Here is a 17,637-nt window from a genome sequence, read left to right on the forward strand (position 1 = left end):
TCAGGTTCGGTGAGGGTCTCAGGTTTGAGGGTCTCAGGTTGTTTGAGGGTCTCAGGTTTGAGGGTCTCAGGTTCGGTGAGGGTCTCAGTTTGTCTGAGGGTCTCAGGTTTGAGGGTCTCAGGTTTGAGGGTCTCAGGTTTGAGGGTCTCAGGTTGGCTGAAGGTCTCAGGTTGGCTGAGGGTCTCAGGTTGGCTGAAGGTCTCAGGTTGGCTGAGGGTCTCAGGTTGTTTGAGGGTCTCAGGTTGGCTGAAGGTCTCAGGTTGGCTGAAGGTCTCAGTTTGTCTGAGGGTCTCAGGTTGGCTGAGGGTCTCAGGTTGTTTGAGAGTCTCAGGTTGGCAGAGGGTCTCGAGAGCATCTTGTAGTTGTAGCTGGTTGTTTGGTGCTGTTGTCGCCATCTTGGTTGCACTGCTTACGTCGTCAGAGAATGAGATGTTTGGTAACTGTAGGCTGAAGCAGTCCAGGGTGGCAGAAAACTGTCCAGTCAACACAGCTGGCAGGCCTATAAGGCTGTTCAGAACATTCTCGAGGTCTGGAGGCTTGCGCATTGCGGATGCTATTAGCAGAGCCACTGTAATGATCAACTTGAGTTTTTGAAAATCCATTGTGTAGGTACTGCTAAAAAAAGAAGTGGCCTCATACTGGAGAGCTTGTTAAGTTGTGAGTCCTTCAGAATGTTCCCAGGGTGCAATGGAATTCCAAAATGAATCTATATTGTATGACATCATAATGCATCATAATGAATCTATATTGTATGACATCATAATGCATTCACTGTTTGTTTCTGTTTGTTCTGAGCATTCCAAAACCCTACCAGCTCATGGGCAAAACATTAAGGAAGTTAAATCAAGCACAGCTGCTGACATACTGTACATCACTGCTGCTGCTGCTTATAAGCAGCTAAATGTAGGTTTGACAAAGCTGGCATTAATTGATCGGCTAATCGTTGCTACTGTAGTTTTGTGACATCCCATTAACACCCCTTACAGCCAAGAACAACTGTGTGTAAATTAACATTCTCTGTTTTTATTTTCTTGATTTTGATTATTTTATTTTCATAAATCATTTTTTTCAACCAAATTTCAAATATCAAACTGCAGTTTTATAAAGAAGACTCTTCTTTACTTAATCAAAACAACCGAACTGCAGCCTCTTTAAATATAATCAGTTTAGCTACTGTACTGTAGCTAGAGTACACAATACCTACTGTAGTCATCTAGTGTTCAGCTTGTTTCTTGACTCTGCCAGCTTAGCTACTGTACAGTAGATACTTTAGTAACCTTTGATAATTTGAGATGCCCTCTTGCTTGCATGGGACATTCTGCATGTTTTATTTGCATGTCCCGCACTCACAGTCTAAGTTTGTTGTCCAGAGGACACACTTCGGGGACAAAAACTCAAGAGCTTGGGAGCACGGCAGTAAGGATATTGAGAGACATCCATACGCTGTCAACAATAATCAATATTTTGAGCTGTAAACGAACGCATAACACATTGTTGTTTATCCAGTTTCATATGACCATCCGCTATGAATGAGCAGTGGGCTCATAGGTCAGGATTCTCCAAAACTCTAAAACACACCACCAAGCCTACTTGACCTCACAGACTGACCTAGGGGCTTGGTTTTATCATACAGTACAGGGTATGAGATGAGACAAAAAGCAAGTCAAGTTAAACAGTGCAAGTGTGTGTGTGTGTGTGTGTGTGTGTGTGTGTGTGTGTGTGCGTCTGAGTGAGTGAGTGTCTGTGTGTATGTGGGTGTGTGTGTGTGAGAGCTGAACAGGGCTGGGGGATGAGACAGGGCTGGGGTGGGATGAGACAGGGCTGGGATGAGACAGGGCTGGGATGAGACAGGGTTGGGGGATGAGACGGCTGGGATGAGACAGGGCTGGGATGAGACAGGGTTGGGGGATGAGACAGGGCTGGGATGAGACAGGGCTGGGATGAGACAGGGCTGGGGGATGAGACAGGGTTGGGGGATGAGACAGGGCTGGGGGATGAGACAGGGCTGGGGTGGGATGAGACAGGGCTGGGAGGAGACAGGGCTGGGGGATGAGACAGGGCTGGGGGATGAGACAGGGCTGGGATGAGACAGGGCTGGGGGATGTGACAGGGCTGGGGGATGAGACAGGGCTGGGGGATGAGACAGGGCTGGGATGAGACAGGGCTGGGGGATGTGACAGGGCTGGGGGATGAGACAGGGCTGGGGTGGGATGAGACAGGGCTGGGATGAGACAGGGCTGGGGGATGAGACAGGGCTGGGGTGGGATGAGACAGGGCTGGGATGAGACAGGGTTGGGGGATGAGACAGGGCTCGGGGATGAGACAGGGCTGGGGTGGGATGAGACAGGGCTGGGGGATGAGACAGGGCTGGGGTGGGATGAGACAGGGCTGGGATGAGACAGGGTTGGGGGATGAGACAGGGCTGGGATGAGACAGGGCTGGGTTGGGATGAGACAGGGCTGGGATGAGACAGGGCTGGGGGATGAGACAGGGCTGGGATGAGACAGGGCTGGGGGATGAGACAGGGCTGGGGGATGAGACGGGGGGGGGGACCGTGATCAGAGAGGACACCCTCTGTTTGAGATGGGCTCTCTCTCACGCCGCCATCGCCCCCTCGCCATCGGACGGGCGAGACATGCGCGTAGCCAGCGCAGAGAGAGAGAGAGGGAGGGGATGAAGAGGACTGGGGATGAGAGAGCCAGGATGGCTCAAACATAAAACTATGTGATAAAAGAGAGGTCGTCACAGAAAGAAAACGGGAGTGTGTGTGTGTGTGTGTGTGTGTGTGTGTGAGTGTGTGTGTGTGTGTGTGTGTGAAAACAAAACACCACTGCTGCTCTCAGAGCGGTGTTATCTGCACTGCAGAACGTCCCTGGATATTACTCATATTCATGTAGGCTTTACTTTGAGGTCTCGGTTAATATTATTCACATTTATGTTATATTGTTTAGTCAGGAACTTGGGAGCTGATAAGCAACTGTTGCATAATATGGCAAAAAAAATAAAATCAAACTATTTCTAGTCTCTGCTCATTGATTCAATCCTTAATAGCATAAAACCATAATAAAATACACAATATGTTAATTGCAAAAGCTGAAGGTTTATTTAAATCTCTCCTTCATAGCAGCCAATGGTGACAATTATCGACGCCGGTAGCCTTTCCCCCTGCCCCCACGGCGACGGCAGCTGAGGCTGGGCTCCCGGAGGATCAGCAGGGCAGAGGAAGAGCGATCAGCCTCTTCGAGAATGGCTGCCTTCCTACTCTCCTCCTTTATTACGTTCCTCATTCGCTAAGGAAGAAAAAAAAACAGCATAAACACTTGGCAAGTACACCGTTGCTTAACCTGCCCCTCATGTTCCCTTACGATCGCCATTGCGTAATACCATGCCTACCTTGGACATCTTCTTGTTCTTCCTTCTGATAGGACCACTCCGCCACGACAGGGCTCTGGTGAACCCTAACAGCATCTTTGCAGGCCAGAGTTCCAGCACTGTGCAGAGTTCCAGCACCACAGCACTGGTCCACAGTGCCAGACACAGAATGAGATTCCAAGAGGTCCCAGCACTCATTTCACTGTTCTGGAGTCTGACTCTTGTTCTTATTCTTATTCTTAAGCCAGACAGGGTGTTCACATCTTCAGGGTTGAGGGTCTCAGTTTGTCTGAGGGTCTCAGGTTGGGTGAGGGTCTCAGTTTGTTTGAGGGTCTCAGGTTGGGTGAGGGTCTCAGGTTTGAGGGTCTCAGGTTTGAGGGTCTCAGGTTCGGTGAGGGTCTCATGTTTGAGGGTCTCAGGTTGGCTGAGGGTCTCAGGTTTGAGGGTCTCAGGTTGGGTGAGGGTCTCAGTTTGTCTGAGGGTCTCAGGTTTGAGGGTCTCAGGTTCGGTGAGGGTCTCAGGTTTGAGGGTCTCAGGTTTGAGGGTCTCAGGTTCGGTGAGGGTCTCATGTTTGAGGGTCTCAGGTTGGCTGAGGGTCTCAGGTTTGAGGGTCTCAGGTTGGGTGAGGGTCTCAGTTTGTCTGAGGGTCTCAGGTTTGAGGGTCTCAGGTTCGGTGAGGGTCTCAGGTTTGAGGGTCTCAGGTTTGAGGGTCTCAGGTTCGGTGAGGGTCTCATGTTTGAGGGTCTCAGGTTGGCTGAGGGTCTCAGGTTTGAGGGTCTCAGGTTGGGTGAGGGTCTCAGTTTGTCTGAGGGTCTCAGGTTTGAGGGTCTCAGGTTCGGTGAAGGTCTCAGTTTGTCTGAGGGTCTCAGGTTGTTTGAGGGTCTCAGGTTTGAGGGTCTCAGGTTCGGTGAGGGTCTCAGTTTGTCTGAGGGTCTCAGGTTTGAGGGTCTCAGGTTCGGTGAGGGTCTCAGGTTGGGTGAGGGTCTCAGGTTTGAGGGTCTCAGGTTGGCTGAAGGTCTCAGGTTGGCTGAAGGTCTCAGGTTGTTTGAGGGTCTCAGGTTGGCTGAGGGTCTCAGGTTGGCTGAAGGTCTCAGTTTGTCTGAGGGTCTCAGGTTGGCTTTGGGTCTCAGGTTGGCTGAAGGTCTCAGTTTGTCTGAGGGTCTCAGGTTGGCTGAGGGTCTCAGGTTGTTTGAGAGTCTCAGGTTGGCAGAGGGTCTCGAGAGCATCTTGTGGTTGTAGCTGGTTGTTTGGTGCTGTTGTCGCCATCTTGGTTGCACTGCTTACGTCGTCAGAGAATGAGATGTTTGGTAACTGTAGGCTGAAGCAGTCCAGGGTGGCAGAAAACTGTCCAGTCACGACAGCTGGCAGGCCTATAAGGCTGTTCAGAACATTCTCGAGGTCTGGAGGCTTGCGCATTGCGGATGCTATTAGCAGAGCCACTGTAATGATCAACTTGAGTTTCTGAAAATCCATTGTGTAGGTACTGCTAAAAAAAGAAGTGGCCTCATACTGGAGAGCTTGTTAAGTTGTGAATCCTTCAGAATGTTCCCAGGGTGCAATGGAATTCCAAAATGAATCTATATTGTATGACATCATAATGAATCTATATTGTATGACATCATAATGCATTCACTGTTTGTTTCTGTTTGTTCTGAGCATTCCAAAACCCTACCAGCTCATGGGCAAAACATTACGGAAGTTAAATCAAGCACAGCTGCTGACATACTGTACATCACTGCTGCTGCTTATAAGCAGCTAAATGTAGGTTTGACAAAGCTGGCATTAATTGATCGGCTAATCGTTGCTACTGTAGTTTTGTGACATCCCATTAACACCCCTTACAGCCAAGAACAACTGTGTGTAAATTAACATTCTCTGTTTTTATTTTCTTGATTTTGATTATTTTATTTTCATAAATCATTTTTTTTAACCAAATTTCAAATATCAAACTGCAGTTTTATAAAGAAGACTCTTCTTTACTTAATCAAAACAACCGAACTGCAGCCTCTTTGAATATAATCAGTTTAGCTACTGTACTGTAGCTAGAGTACACAATACCTACTGTAGTCATCTAGTGTTCAGCTTGTTTCTTGACTCTGCCAGCTTAGCTACTGTACAGTAGATACTTTAGTAACCTTTGATCATCTGAGATGCCCTCTTGCTTGCATGGGACATTCTGCATGTTTTATTTGCATGTCCCGCACTCACAGTCTAAGTTTGTTGTCCAGAGGACACACTTCGGGGGAAAAAACTTGGGAGCACGGCAGTAAGGATATTGAGAGACATCCATACGCTGTGAACAATAATCAATATTTTGAGCTGTAAACAAACGCATAACACATCGTTGTTTATCCAGTTTCAAATGACCATCCGCTATGAATGAGCAGTGGGCTCATAGGCCAGGATTCTCCAAAATTCTAAAACACACCCCCAAGCCTACTTGACCTCACAGACTGACCTAGGGGCTTGGTTTTATCATACAGTACAGGGTATGAGATGAGACAAAAAGCAAGTCAAGTTAAGCAGTGAAAGTGTGTGTGTGTGTGTGTGTGTGTGTGTGTGTGTGTGTGTGTGTGTGTGTGTGTGTGTGTGTGTGTGTGTGTGAGTGAGTGAGTGAGTGTCTGTGTGTATGTGGGCGTGTGTGTGTGAGAGCTGAACAGGGCTGGGGGATGAGACAGGGCTGGGGTGGGATGAGACAGGGCTGGGATGAGACAGGGCTGGGATGAGACAGGGTTGGGGGATGAGACGGCTGGGATGAGACAGGGTTGGGGGATGAGACGGCTGGGATGAGACAGGGCTGGGATGAGAGGGTTGGGGGATGAGACAGGGCTGGGATGAGACAGGGCTGGGATGAGACAGGGCTGGGATGAGACAGGGCTGGGGGATGAGACAGGGTTGGGGGATGAGACAGGGCTGGGGGATGAGACAGGGCTGGGGTGGGATGAGACAGGGCTGGGATGAGACAGGGTTGGGGGATGAGACAGGGCTCGGGGATGAGACAGGGCTGGGGGATGAGACAGGGCTGGGGTGGGATGAGACAGGGCTGGGATGAGACAGGGTTGGGGGATGAGACAGGGCTGGGATGAGACAGGGCTGGGGTGGGATGAGACAGGGCTGGGATGAGACAGGGCTGGGGGATGAGACGGGGGGGGGACCGTGATCAGAGAGGACACCCTCTGTTTGAGATGGGCTCTCTCTCACGCCGCCATCGCCCCCTCGCCATCGGACGGGCGAGACATGCGCGTAGCCAGCGCAGAGAGAGAGGGAGGGAGGGGATGAAGAGGACTGGGGATGAGAGAGCCAGGATGGCTCAAACATAAAACTATGTGATAAAAGAGAGGTCGTCACAGAAAGAAAACGGGAGTGTGTGTGTGTGTGTGTGTGTGTGTGTGTGTGTGTGTGTGTGTGTGTGTGTGTGTTTGTGTGTGTGTTTGTGTGTGCGTGTGAAAACAAAACACCACTGCTGCTCTCAGAGCGGTGTTATCTGCACTGCAGAACGTCCCTGGATATTACTCATATTCATGTAGGCTTTACTTTGAGGTCTCGGTTAATATTATTCACATTTATGTTATATTGTTTAGTCAGGAACTTGGGAGCTGATAAGCAACTGTTGCATAATATGGCAAAAAAAAAAATTTGAACAATTTATAGTCTCTGCTCATTGATTCAATCCTTAATAGCATAAAACCATAATAAAATACACAATATGTTAATTGCAAAAGCTGAAGGTTTATTTAAATTCCTCCTTCATAGCAGCCAATAGTGGCAATTATCGACGCCGGTAGCCCTTCCCCCTGCCCCCACGGCGACGGCAGCTGAGGCTGGGCTCCCGGAGGATCAGCAGGGCAGAGGAAGAGCGATCAGCCTCTTCGAGAACGGCTGCCTTCCTACTCTCCTCCTTCATTGCGTTCCTCATTCGCTAAGGAAGAAAAAAAAACAGAGCATAAACACTTGGCAAGTACACCGTTGCTTAACCTGCGCCTCATGTTTCCTTACGATCGCCATTGCGTAATACCATGCCTACCTTGGACATCTTCTTGTTCTTCCTTCTGATAGGACCACTCCGCCACGACAGGGCTCTGGTGAACCCTAACAGCATCTTTGCAGGCCAGAGTTCCAGCACTGTGCAGAGTTCCAGCACCACAGCACTGGTCCACAGTGCCAGACACAGAATGAGATTCCAAGAGGTCCCAGCACTCATTTCACTGTTCTGGAGTCTGACTCTTGTTCTTCTTCTTATTCTTAAGCCAGACAGGGTGTTCACATCTTCAGGGTTGAGGGTCTCAGTTTGTCTGAGGGTCTCAGGTTGGGTGAGGGTCTCAGTTTGTTTGAGGGTCTCAGGTTGGGTGAGGGTCTCAGGTTTGAGGGTCTCAGGTTTGAGGGTCTCAAGTTCGGTGAGGGTCTCATGTTTGAGGGTCTCAGGTTGGCTGAGGGTCTCAGGTTTGAGGGTCTCAGGTTGGGTGAGGGTCTCAGGTTTGAGGGTCTCAGGTTTGAGGGTCTCAGGTTCGGTGAGGGTCTCAGGTTTGAGGGTCTCAGGTTGGCTGAGGGTCTCAGGTTGGGTGAGGGTCTCAGTTTGTCTGAGGGTCTCAGGTTTGAGGGTCTCAGGTTCGGTGAGGGTCTCAGGTTGTTTGAGGGTCTCAAGTTTGAGGGTCTCAGGTTCGGTGAGGGTCTCAGTTTGTCTGAGGGTCTCAGGTTTGAGGGTCTCAGGTTCGGTGAGGGTCTCAGGTTGGGTGAGGGTCTCAGGTTTGAGGGTCTCAGGTTTGAGGGTCTCAGGTTGGCTGAAGGTCTCAGGTTGGCTGAAGGTCTCAGTTTGTCTGAGGGTCTCAGGTTGGCTGAGGGTCTCAGGTTGTTTGAGGGTCTCAGTTTGTTTGAGGGTCTCAGGTTGGCTGAGGGTCTCAGGTTGGCTGAAGGTCTCAGTTTGTCTGAGGGTCTCAGGTTGGCTGAGGGTCTCAGGTTGTTTGAGAGTCTCAGGTTGGCAGAGGGTCTCGAGAGCATCTTGTGGTTGTAGCTGGTTGTTTTGTGCTGTTGTCGCCATCTTGGTTGCACTGCTTACGTCGTCAGAGAATGAGATGTTTGCTAACTGTAGGCTGAAGCAGTCCAGGGTGGCAGAAAACTGTCCAGTCACGACAGCTGGCAGGCCTATAAGGCTGTTCAGAACATTCTCGAGGTCTGGAGGCTTGCGCATTGCGGATGCTATTAGCAGAGCCACTGTAATGATCAACTTGAGTTTTTGAAAATCCATTGTGTAGGTACTGCTAAAAAAAGAAGTGGCCTCATACTGGAGAGCTTGTTAAGTTGTGAGTCCTTCAGAATGTTCCCAGGGTGCAATGGAATTCCAAAATGAATCTATATTGTATGACATCATAATGAATCTATATTGTATGACATCATAATGCATTCACTGTTTGTTTCTGTTTGTTCTGAGCATTCCAAAACCCTACCAGCTCATGGGCAAAACATTAAGGAAGTTAAATCAAGCACAGCTGCTGACATACTGTACATCACTGCTGCTGCTTATAAGCAGCTAAATGTAGGTTTGACAAAGCTGGCATTAATTGATCGGCTAATCGTTGCTACTGTAGTTTTGTGACATCCCATTAACACCCCTTACAGCCAAGAACAACTGTGTGTAAATTAACATTCTCTGTTTTTATTTTCTTGATTTTGATTATTTTATTTTCATAAATCATTTTTTTCAACCAAATTTCAAATATCAAACTGCACTTTTATAAAGAAGACTCTTCTTTACTTAATCAAAACAACCGAACTGCAGCCTCTTTGAATATAATCAGTTTAGCTACTGTACTGTAGCTAGAGTACACAATACCAAGGTCAAGGTCAAGGTCAACTTTATTTATAAAGCACGTTTAAAATCAACCGAAGTTGCACCAAAGTGCTGTACAATATATAAAATAAACTAAAACAAAAAACAGAATAAAGTGCACATAATCACAGAACAATAAAAGGACAGGACACAAAACAGGACAGGGGATGTAGGCTATCAGGCTTCAAAAGCCAGTGAAAACAAGTGCGTTTTAAGCTGAGACTTAAAGAGCCCTAGGTTCTGTGCGTGTCTAATGTGTGGAGGGAGGCTGTTCCAGAGCTTTGGGCCAGCCACCGCAAAAGCTCGGTCACCCTTGGTCTTAAGTCTCGATCTAGGGACTATTAAAAGAGTCTCGGAGGAGGACCTCAGGGTTCTAGATGTCGCACGAACTTGAATCAGTTCAGCCAGATAGTGGGGGGCCAAACCATGTAGAGCCTTAAAAATAAACATTAAGATTTTAAAATCAATCCTGAAGCGAACAGGAAGCCAGTGGAGGGAGGCCAGCACCGGTGTGATGTGGTCCCGCTTCTTGGTTCCAGTCAGGAGGCGTGCAGCAGCATTCTGGACCAATTGCAGGCGCCTCAGTGACCGCTGGTCAAGGCCCACATACAAGGCATTACAGTAGTCCAATCTTGAAGAAATAAAAGCATGGATGACTGTCTCCAGGTCCTTAAGAGAGAGGTACGGTTTCACTTTGGATAAGAGCCTCAGCTGGAAAAAAGAGCCTTTAACCACAGAGCCAATTTGTCGCTCAAAATTAAAACCAGTATCAAAAGTGACACCAAGACTTTTAATAAAAGAGCGATTCTTGGCAGCGAGGGGCCCTAGGTTGCTAACATGGCTGTCTTTATGACCAAACAAAATAACCTCGGTCTTCCCATCATTCAGACTAAGGAAGTTTAAGTCCATCCAGGTCTTGATGTCATTTAGCGCAGATGTTACAGGCTTAAAGGAATCCTTACAGTTCAATTTCAGGGGGAGGTACAGTTGGACATCGTCAGCATAACAGTGGAAAGACACATTGGGGCGAATTCACTAAAGGATTGCGCAGCTTTTCCTGACGCAAAGCCTGTGCAAATAAGTCAAAAATTATGTTTGCTATTCACAAAGCCCTCGCAAAGGGTGAAATACGGTGTTAACTGCGTTGCGTTCGTCATTGCGTTGCTCTGCGCCGGTGTTATTAGCTCATATTTAAATTAGGTAATATGGGCGGAGAATGTTCCCCTTTCTATGCAAATGAACATTATTGCAAAACCCGCCCAATTCACAAACATCGGCGCAAATTGCCTCACGCAGTTAAAGTGAAATTAATACCGTTTTCAGAAACGTGGTGGTATTTAAGCGCAAGGGGTGTGTCGCGGCCAGCCTGTCCGATGATCATGGCAGCAGTGATTGTTGCGAGGGGAAGGCATCGCAATGCCAGGCATGTTGTTCGTGAGAGAATATTTAGAAGAAGGTCACTTTTTGATTTAACACTAGAACCACCGCGGTAACTGTTTGGACACCAGAGCGCGCAGCTCTTCAGCCAACTGGAGGATGAAGTCGCGTCTGGGGAGGCTCAGTTGACTATGCGTCTCTCCACCCGTCCCCAGCGAGTCCAAGCTCCCCCAATGAATATAATAGCCTACATAGCACGAAACTGTGCGTATAATAGTCTATACGCGAAACTGCGCATTCCCTATAGCTGTTTATTGAACGGCTGGGGGCCGATATAGGTATAAATAAATAAATAAAAACATAGCCTACACAATATTTTTTTTATTTGAATGGTCTTGAAAATATTTTGCTTTTGTATCATAGGTGACGGCAGGTATCATCTTCAGCCATGGATGATGACTCCCGTGCGTAATCCTTCCAACGTTGGAGAGGCGGCGTACAACTGCGCTCACATCAGGACGCGCGGTGTGATTGAGTGCACATTTGGAATCCTGAAAAGTCGTTTAGATGCCTAGATCGTACCGGTGGGGCAATGTTATACACTCCCCCAAAAGTATGCCAGATCATCGTGCTGCAACTTGCATAACATAAAATTACAATTTTTCCTTTGTTCGTCTTTTTAAATCATTCCACCTCCGTTTGCAGTCTTCCGCGTTTACACACACAAATGGCACTGACTGATTGGGAAATTAAACCCCAAATATGATTTTTTGCTGCAGTCGTGATATTTTTTGCCGAAAGCTGTGAGACATGTTTTTGAACCTCGTCCGTGAGGCCTTCAAGTTCGCTGTCTGAAAATCGTATCTTTCTTTTTCTGTCTGCCATCGTCCAATGATATGCATACGAGTTGTATGCGCTATATGCGCAGTATTTATAGTCATTTCCTATATCAGAAGCAAATTGCACTCAGCCGCAAACACCGAATGGGCGTGTTTGCGCTGGGATATTATTAGCGCAATGTCTTTAGTGAATAGGTTTTTAAAACGGAGCACATAGCGGGCGCAACTGACGCGCAATATTATGGTGCAATTAGCGGGCGCAATTTGCTTTAGTGAATTCGCCCCATTGTGTTTCCGTAGAATGGAACCCAGGGGCAGCATATATAAGGAAAATAATAAAGGGCCTAAGATGGATCCTTGGGGGACACCGCAGGTGAGGGGGGCCACACTAGATGAGAACTCACCCAGCTGGACAGAGAAGCTCCTATCAGTCAGGTAAGACTGTAGGAACATGAGAGCAGCACCTTTAATGCCAGCACACTGTTCAAGGCGGGTAAGAAGGGTCTTGTGGTCCACAGTGTCAAAGGCCGCGGTCAGATCTAGTGTAACAAGGATAGCAGCACACCCAGAGTCGACAGTAAGAATAATATCATTAAAAATCCTTAAGAGAGCCGTTTCAGTGCTATGAGCAATTCTAAAACCAGACTGGAACTTCTCATACACATCATTCATCGCTAAAAAAGAGTGCAACTGAATGGAAACAATCTTTTCCAGTACTTTGGACAAAAAAGGCAGTTTAGAGATGGGCCTAAAATTAGCGAGAACATTTGGGTCAAGACTAGGCTTTTTGATTAGTGGCTGCACTATAGCATGTTTAAAGGAGGCTGGAAAGACTCCAAAACTAAAACATGCATGGACCAGAGTAAGAATAAAAGAGCCCACTGAATCAAACGCATCTTTAAAAAGGCGAGAGGGAACACTGTCGGAGGGGCAGTTTGTAGGCCGCAGCACGTGGACAACGTCAGACAGTGATGTCAGGGATATGAGTTTAAACTCATTGAGACTAACTGTGCACGAGGATGAGGCAGAGGGATCAGGGGCAGCAATGGGGGGGCGGACCGAAGAGACACGATTTTCTCAACAAAGTAGTTAAGAAAATCATTACAGAGAGCAGATGACGGTACAACCGGGGCAGTATCCCGAGGGTTGACGAGAGAGTCCAGAGTGTCAAAGAGAACCTTGGGTCTCCCAATGTTATTGGAGACAAGGTTGGAAATGTACCCGGTTTTTGCAGCCTTCACAGCTCTCTGAAACTCCATTACACAGTCCTGCAGAATCCCGAACGAGACATGTAGCTTGTCCTTTTTCCACTTTCTCTCAGCACGCCTACAAGAGCGTCTGAGCGCACGGATAGAGTCAGTAATCCACGGTTCAGAGCGTGTCTTGGGACTTCTACTCCTCAAGGGGGCGACAGAGTCCAGTATAGAGGTGCAAGTGGAACTAAACAGCGCCACGAGCTCGTCCACACTGAGCGCACCAAGGCCATCCACATTCGCGAGGGTAGAGCCATCGACAGCTGCCGAGAAAAGCGCTGAGATGTCCGAGTTTATCACTCGAAAACGGCGCACAGGAGCACGTGAGGGGGCAACAGCGCATGGGACAACAGCAGTGAATAGAACAGGCATGTGATCAGAAATACAGGCGTTATCACAAATTTCATTTACACAGACAGTAAGGCCATGCGATAACACTAGGTCCAGCGTGTGGCCTTTATTATGCGTCGGTCCCGAGACCCACTGAGTGAGGCTGAAGGAATCAGTCAGAGCCAGGAAGTCTTTGGCCGGAGGACTGGATTCACACCTACTGTAGTCATCTAGTGTTCAGCTTGTTTCTTGACTCTGCCAGCTTAGCTACTGTACAGTAGATACTTTAGTAACCTTTGATCATTTGAGATGCCCTCTTGCTTGCATGGGACATTCTGCATGTTTTATTTGCATGTCCCGCACTCACAGTCTAAGTTTGTTGTCCAGAGGACACACTTCGGGGGAAAAAACTTGGGAGCACGGCAGTAAGGATATTGAGAGACATCCATACGCTGTGAACAATAATCAATATTTTGAGCTGTAAACAAACGCATAACACATCGTTGTTTATCCAGTTTCATATGACCATCCGCTATGAATGAGCAGTGGGCTCATAGGCCAGGATTCTCCAAAATTCTAAAACACACCCCCAAGCCTACTTGACCTCACAGACTGACCTAGGGGCTTGGTTTTATCATACAGTACAGGGTATGAGATGAGACAAAAAGCAAGTCAAGTTAAGCAGTGCAAGTGTGTGTGTGTGTGTGTGTGTGTGTGTGTGTGTGTGTGTGTGTGTGTGTGTGTGTGTGTGTGTGTGTGTGTGTGTGTGTGTGAGTGAGTGAGTGAGTGTCTGTGTGTATGTGGGCGTGTGTGTGTGAGAGCTGAACAGGGCTGGGGGATGAGACAGGGCTGGGATGAGACAGGGTTGGGGGATGAGACAGGGCTGGGATGAGACAGGGCTGGGATGAGACAGGGTTGGGGGATGAGACAGGGCTGGGATGAGACAGGGCTGGGATGAGACAGGGTTGGGGGATGAGACAGGGCTGGGATGAGACAGGGTTGGGGGATGAGACAGGGCTGGGATGAGACAGGGCTGGGATGAGACAGGGCTGGGGGATGAAACAGGGTTGGGGGATGAGACAGGGCTGGGGGATGAGACAGGGCTGGGGTGGGATGAGACAGGGCTGGAATGAGACAGGGCTGGGGGATGAGACAGGGCTGGGGGATGAGACAGGGCTGGGATGAGACAGGGCTGGGGGATGAGACAGGGCTGGGGTGGGATGAGACAGGGTTGGGGGATGAGACAGGTCTGGGGGATGAGACAGGGCTGGGGTGGGATGAGACAGGGCTGGGATGAGACAGGGTTGGGGGATGAGACAGGGCTGGGGGATGAGACAGGGATGGGGGGGGATGAGACAGGGCTGGGATTAGACAGGGTTGGGGGATGAGACAGGGCTGGGATGAGACAGGGCTGGGGGATGAGACAGGGCTGGGATGAGACAGGGCTGGGGGATGAGACAGGGCTGGGATGAGACAGGGCTGGGGGATGAGACAGGGCTGGGGGATGAGACGGGGGGGGGGGCCGTGATCAGAGAGGACACCCTCTGTTTGAGATGGGCTCTCTCTCACGCCGCCATCGCCCCCTCGCCATCGGACGGGCGAGACATGCGCGTAGCCAGCGCAGAGAGAGAGAGAGGGAGGGGATGAAGAGGACTGGGGATGAGAGAGCCAGGATGGCTCAAACATAAAACTATGTGATAAAAGAGAGGTCGTTACAGAAAGAAAACGGGAGTGTGTGTGTGTGTGTGTGTGTGTGTGTGTGTGTGTGTGTGTGTGTGTGCGTGTGTGTGTGTGAAAGACAAAACACCAGTGCTGCTCTCAGAGCGGTGTTATCTGCACTGCAGAACGTCCCTGGATCTGACATATTACTCATATTCATGTAGGCTTTACTTTGAGGTCTCGGTTAATATTATTCACATTTATGTTATATTGTTTAGTCAGGAACTAGGGAGCTGATAAGCAACTGTTGCATAATATGGCAAAAAAAAAAAATCGAACAATTTATAGTCTCTGCTCATTGATTCAATCCTTAATAGCATAAAACCATAATAAAATACACAATATGTTAATTGCAAAAGCTGAAGGTTTATTTAAATTCCTCCTTCATAGCAGCCAATGGTGACAATTATCGACGCCGGTAGCCTTTCCCCCTGCCCCCACGGCGACGGCAGCTGAGGCTGGGCTCCCGGAGGATCAGCAGGGCAGAGGAAGAGCGATCAGCCTCTTCGAGAACGGCTGCCTTCCTACTCTCCTCCTTTATTGCGTTCCTCATTCGCTAAGGAAGAAAAAAAAACAGCATAAACACTTGGCAAGTACACCGTTGCTTAACCTGCGCCTCATGTTTCCTTACGATCGCCATTGCGTAATACCATGCCTACCTTGGACATCTTCTTGTTCTTCCTTCTGATAGGACCACTCCGCCACGACAGGGCTCTGGTGAACCCTAACAGCATCTTTGCAGGCCCGAGTTCCAGCACTGTGCAGAGTTCCAGCACCACAGCACTGGTCCACAGTGCCAGACACAGAATGAGATTCCAAGAGGTCCCAGCACTCATTTCACTGTTCTGGAGTCTGACTCTTGTTCTTCTTCTTATTCTTAATAAGCCAGACAGGGTGTTCACATCTTCAGGGTTGAGGGTCTCAGTTTGTCTGAGGGTCTCAGGTTGGGTGAGGGTCTCAGTTTGTTTGAGGGTCTCAGGTTGGGTGAGGGTCTCAGGTTTGAGGGTCTCAGGTTTGAGGGTCTCAGGTTCGGTGAGGGTCTCAGGTTTGAGGGTCTCAGGTTTGAGGGTCTCAGGTTGGGTGAGGGTCTCATGTTTGAGGGTCTCAGGTTGGCTGAGGGTCTCAGGTTTGAGGGTCTCAGGTTGGGTGAGGGTCTCAGTTTGTCTGAGGGTCTCAGTTTGTCTGAGGGTCTCAGGTTTGAGGGTCTCAGGTTGGGTGAGGGTCTCAGGTTTGAGGGTCTCAGGTTTGAGGGTCTCAGGTTGGCTGAAGGTCTCAGGTTGGCTGAGGGTCTCAGGTTGTTTGAGGGTCTCAGGTTGTTTGAGGGTCTCAGTTTGTTTGAGGGTCTCAGGTTGGCTGAGGGTCTCAGGTTGTTTGAGGGTCTCAGTTTGTTTGAGGGTCTCAGGTTGGCTGAGGGTCTCAGGTTGGCTGAAGGTCTCAGTTTGTCTGAGGGTCTCAGGTTGGCTGAGGGTCTCAGGTTGTTTGAGGGTCTCAGGTTGTTTGAGGGTCTCAGGTTGGCTGAAGGTCTCAGGTTGGCTGAAGGTCTCAGTTTGTCTGAGGGTCTCAGGTTGGCTGAGGGTCTCAGGTTGTTTGAGGGTCTCAGTTTGTTTGAGGGTCTCAGGTTGGCTGAGGGTCTCAGGTTGGCTGAAGGTCTCAGTTTGTCTGAGGGTCTCAGGTTGGCTGAGGGTCTCAGGTTGTTTGAGAGTCTCAGGTTGGCAGAGGGTCTCGAGAGCATCTTGTGGTTGTAGCTGGTTGTTTGGTGCTGTTGTCGCCATCTTGGTTGCACTGCTTACGTCGTCAGAGAATGAGATGTTTGGTAACTGTAGGCTGAAGCAGTCCAGGGTGGCAGAAAACTGTCCAGTCACGACAGCTGGCAGGCCTATAAGGCTGTTCAGAACATTCTCGAGGTCTGGAGGCTTGCGCATTGCGGATGCTATTAGCAGAGCCACTGTAATGATCAACTTGAGTTTTTGAAAATCCATTGTGTAGGTACTGCTAAAAAAAGAAGTGGCCTCATACTGGAGAGCTTGTTAAGTTGTGAGTCCTTCAGAATGTTCCCAGGGTGCAATGGAATTCCAAAATGAATCTATATTGTATGACATCATAATGAATCTATATTGTATGACATCATAATGCATTCACTGTTTGTTTCTGTTTGTTCTGAGCATTCCAAAACCCTACCAGCTCATGGGCAAAACATTAAGGAAGTTACATCAAGCACAGCTGCTGACATACTGTACATCACTGCTGCTGCTTATAAGCATTTAAATGTATGTTTGACAAAGCTGGCATTAATTGATCGGCTAATCGTTGCTACTGTAGTTTTGTGACATCCCATTAACACCCCTTACAGCCAAGAACAACTGTGTGTAAATTAAAATTCTCTGTTTTTATTTTCTGGATTTTGATTATTTTATTTTCATAAATCATTTTTTTCAACAAAATTTCAAATATCAAACTGCAGTTTTATAAAGAAGACTCTTCTTTACTTAATCAAAACAACCGAACTGCAGCCTCTTTAAATATAATCAGTTTAGCTACTGTACTGTAGCTAGAGTACACAATACCTACTGTAGTCATCTAGTGTTCAGCTTGTTTCTTGACTCTGCCAGCTTAGCTACTGTACAGTAGATACTTTAGTAACCTTTGATCATTTGAGATGCCCTCTTGCTTGCATGGGACATTCTGCATGTTTTATTTGCATGTCCCGCACTCACAGTCTAAGTTTGTTGTCCAGAGGACACACTTCGGGGACAAAAACTCAAGAGCTTGGGAGCACGGCAGTAAGGATATTGAGAGACATCCATACGCTGTGAACAATAATCAATATTTTGAGCTGTAAACAAACGCATAACACATTGTTCTTTATCCAGTTTCATATGACCATCCGCTATGAATGAGCAGTGGGCTCATAGGTCAGGATTCT

At 48.3% G+C, this 17,637-nt stretch overlaps 1 protein-coding gene across 1 annotated transcript in view; it reads right to left on the reverse strand.

The window, feature by feature from the left end:
- arhgef28a (Rho guanine nucleotide exchange factor (GEF) 28a) overlaps positions 1–17,637 on the reverse strand; it is a gene marked incomplete at both ends in the record, with an annotated part of 63,535 nt that overhangs the window by 14,652 nt on the left and 31,246 nt on the right. The gene's annotated exons all lie outside the window — the stretch shown is intronic.

Source organism: Borostomias antarcticus (assembly GCF_949987555.1).
Source record: "Borostomias antarcticus genome assembly, chromosome: 8".
NCBI lineage: Eukaryota > Metazoa > Chordata > Actinopteri > Stomiiformes > Stomiidae > Borostomias > Borostomias antarcticus.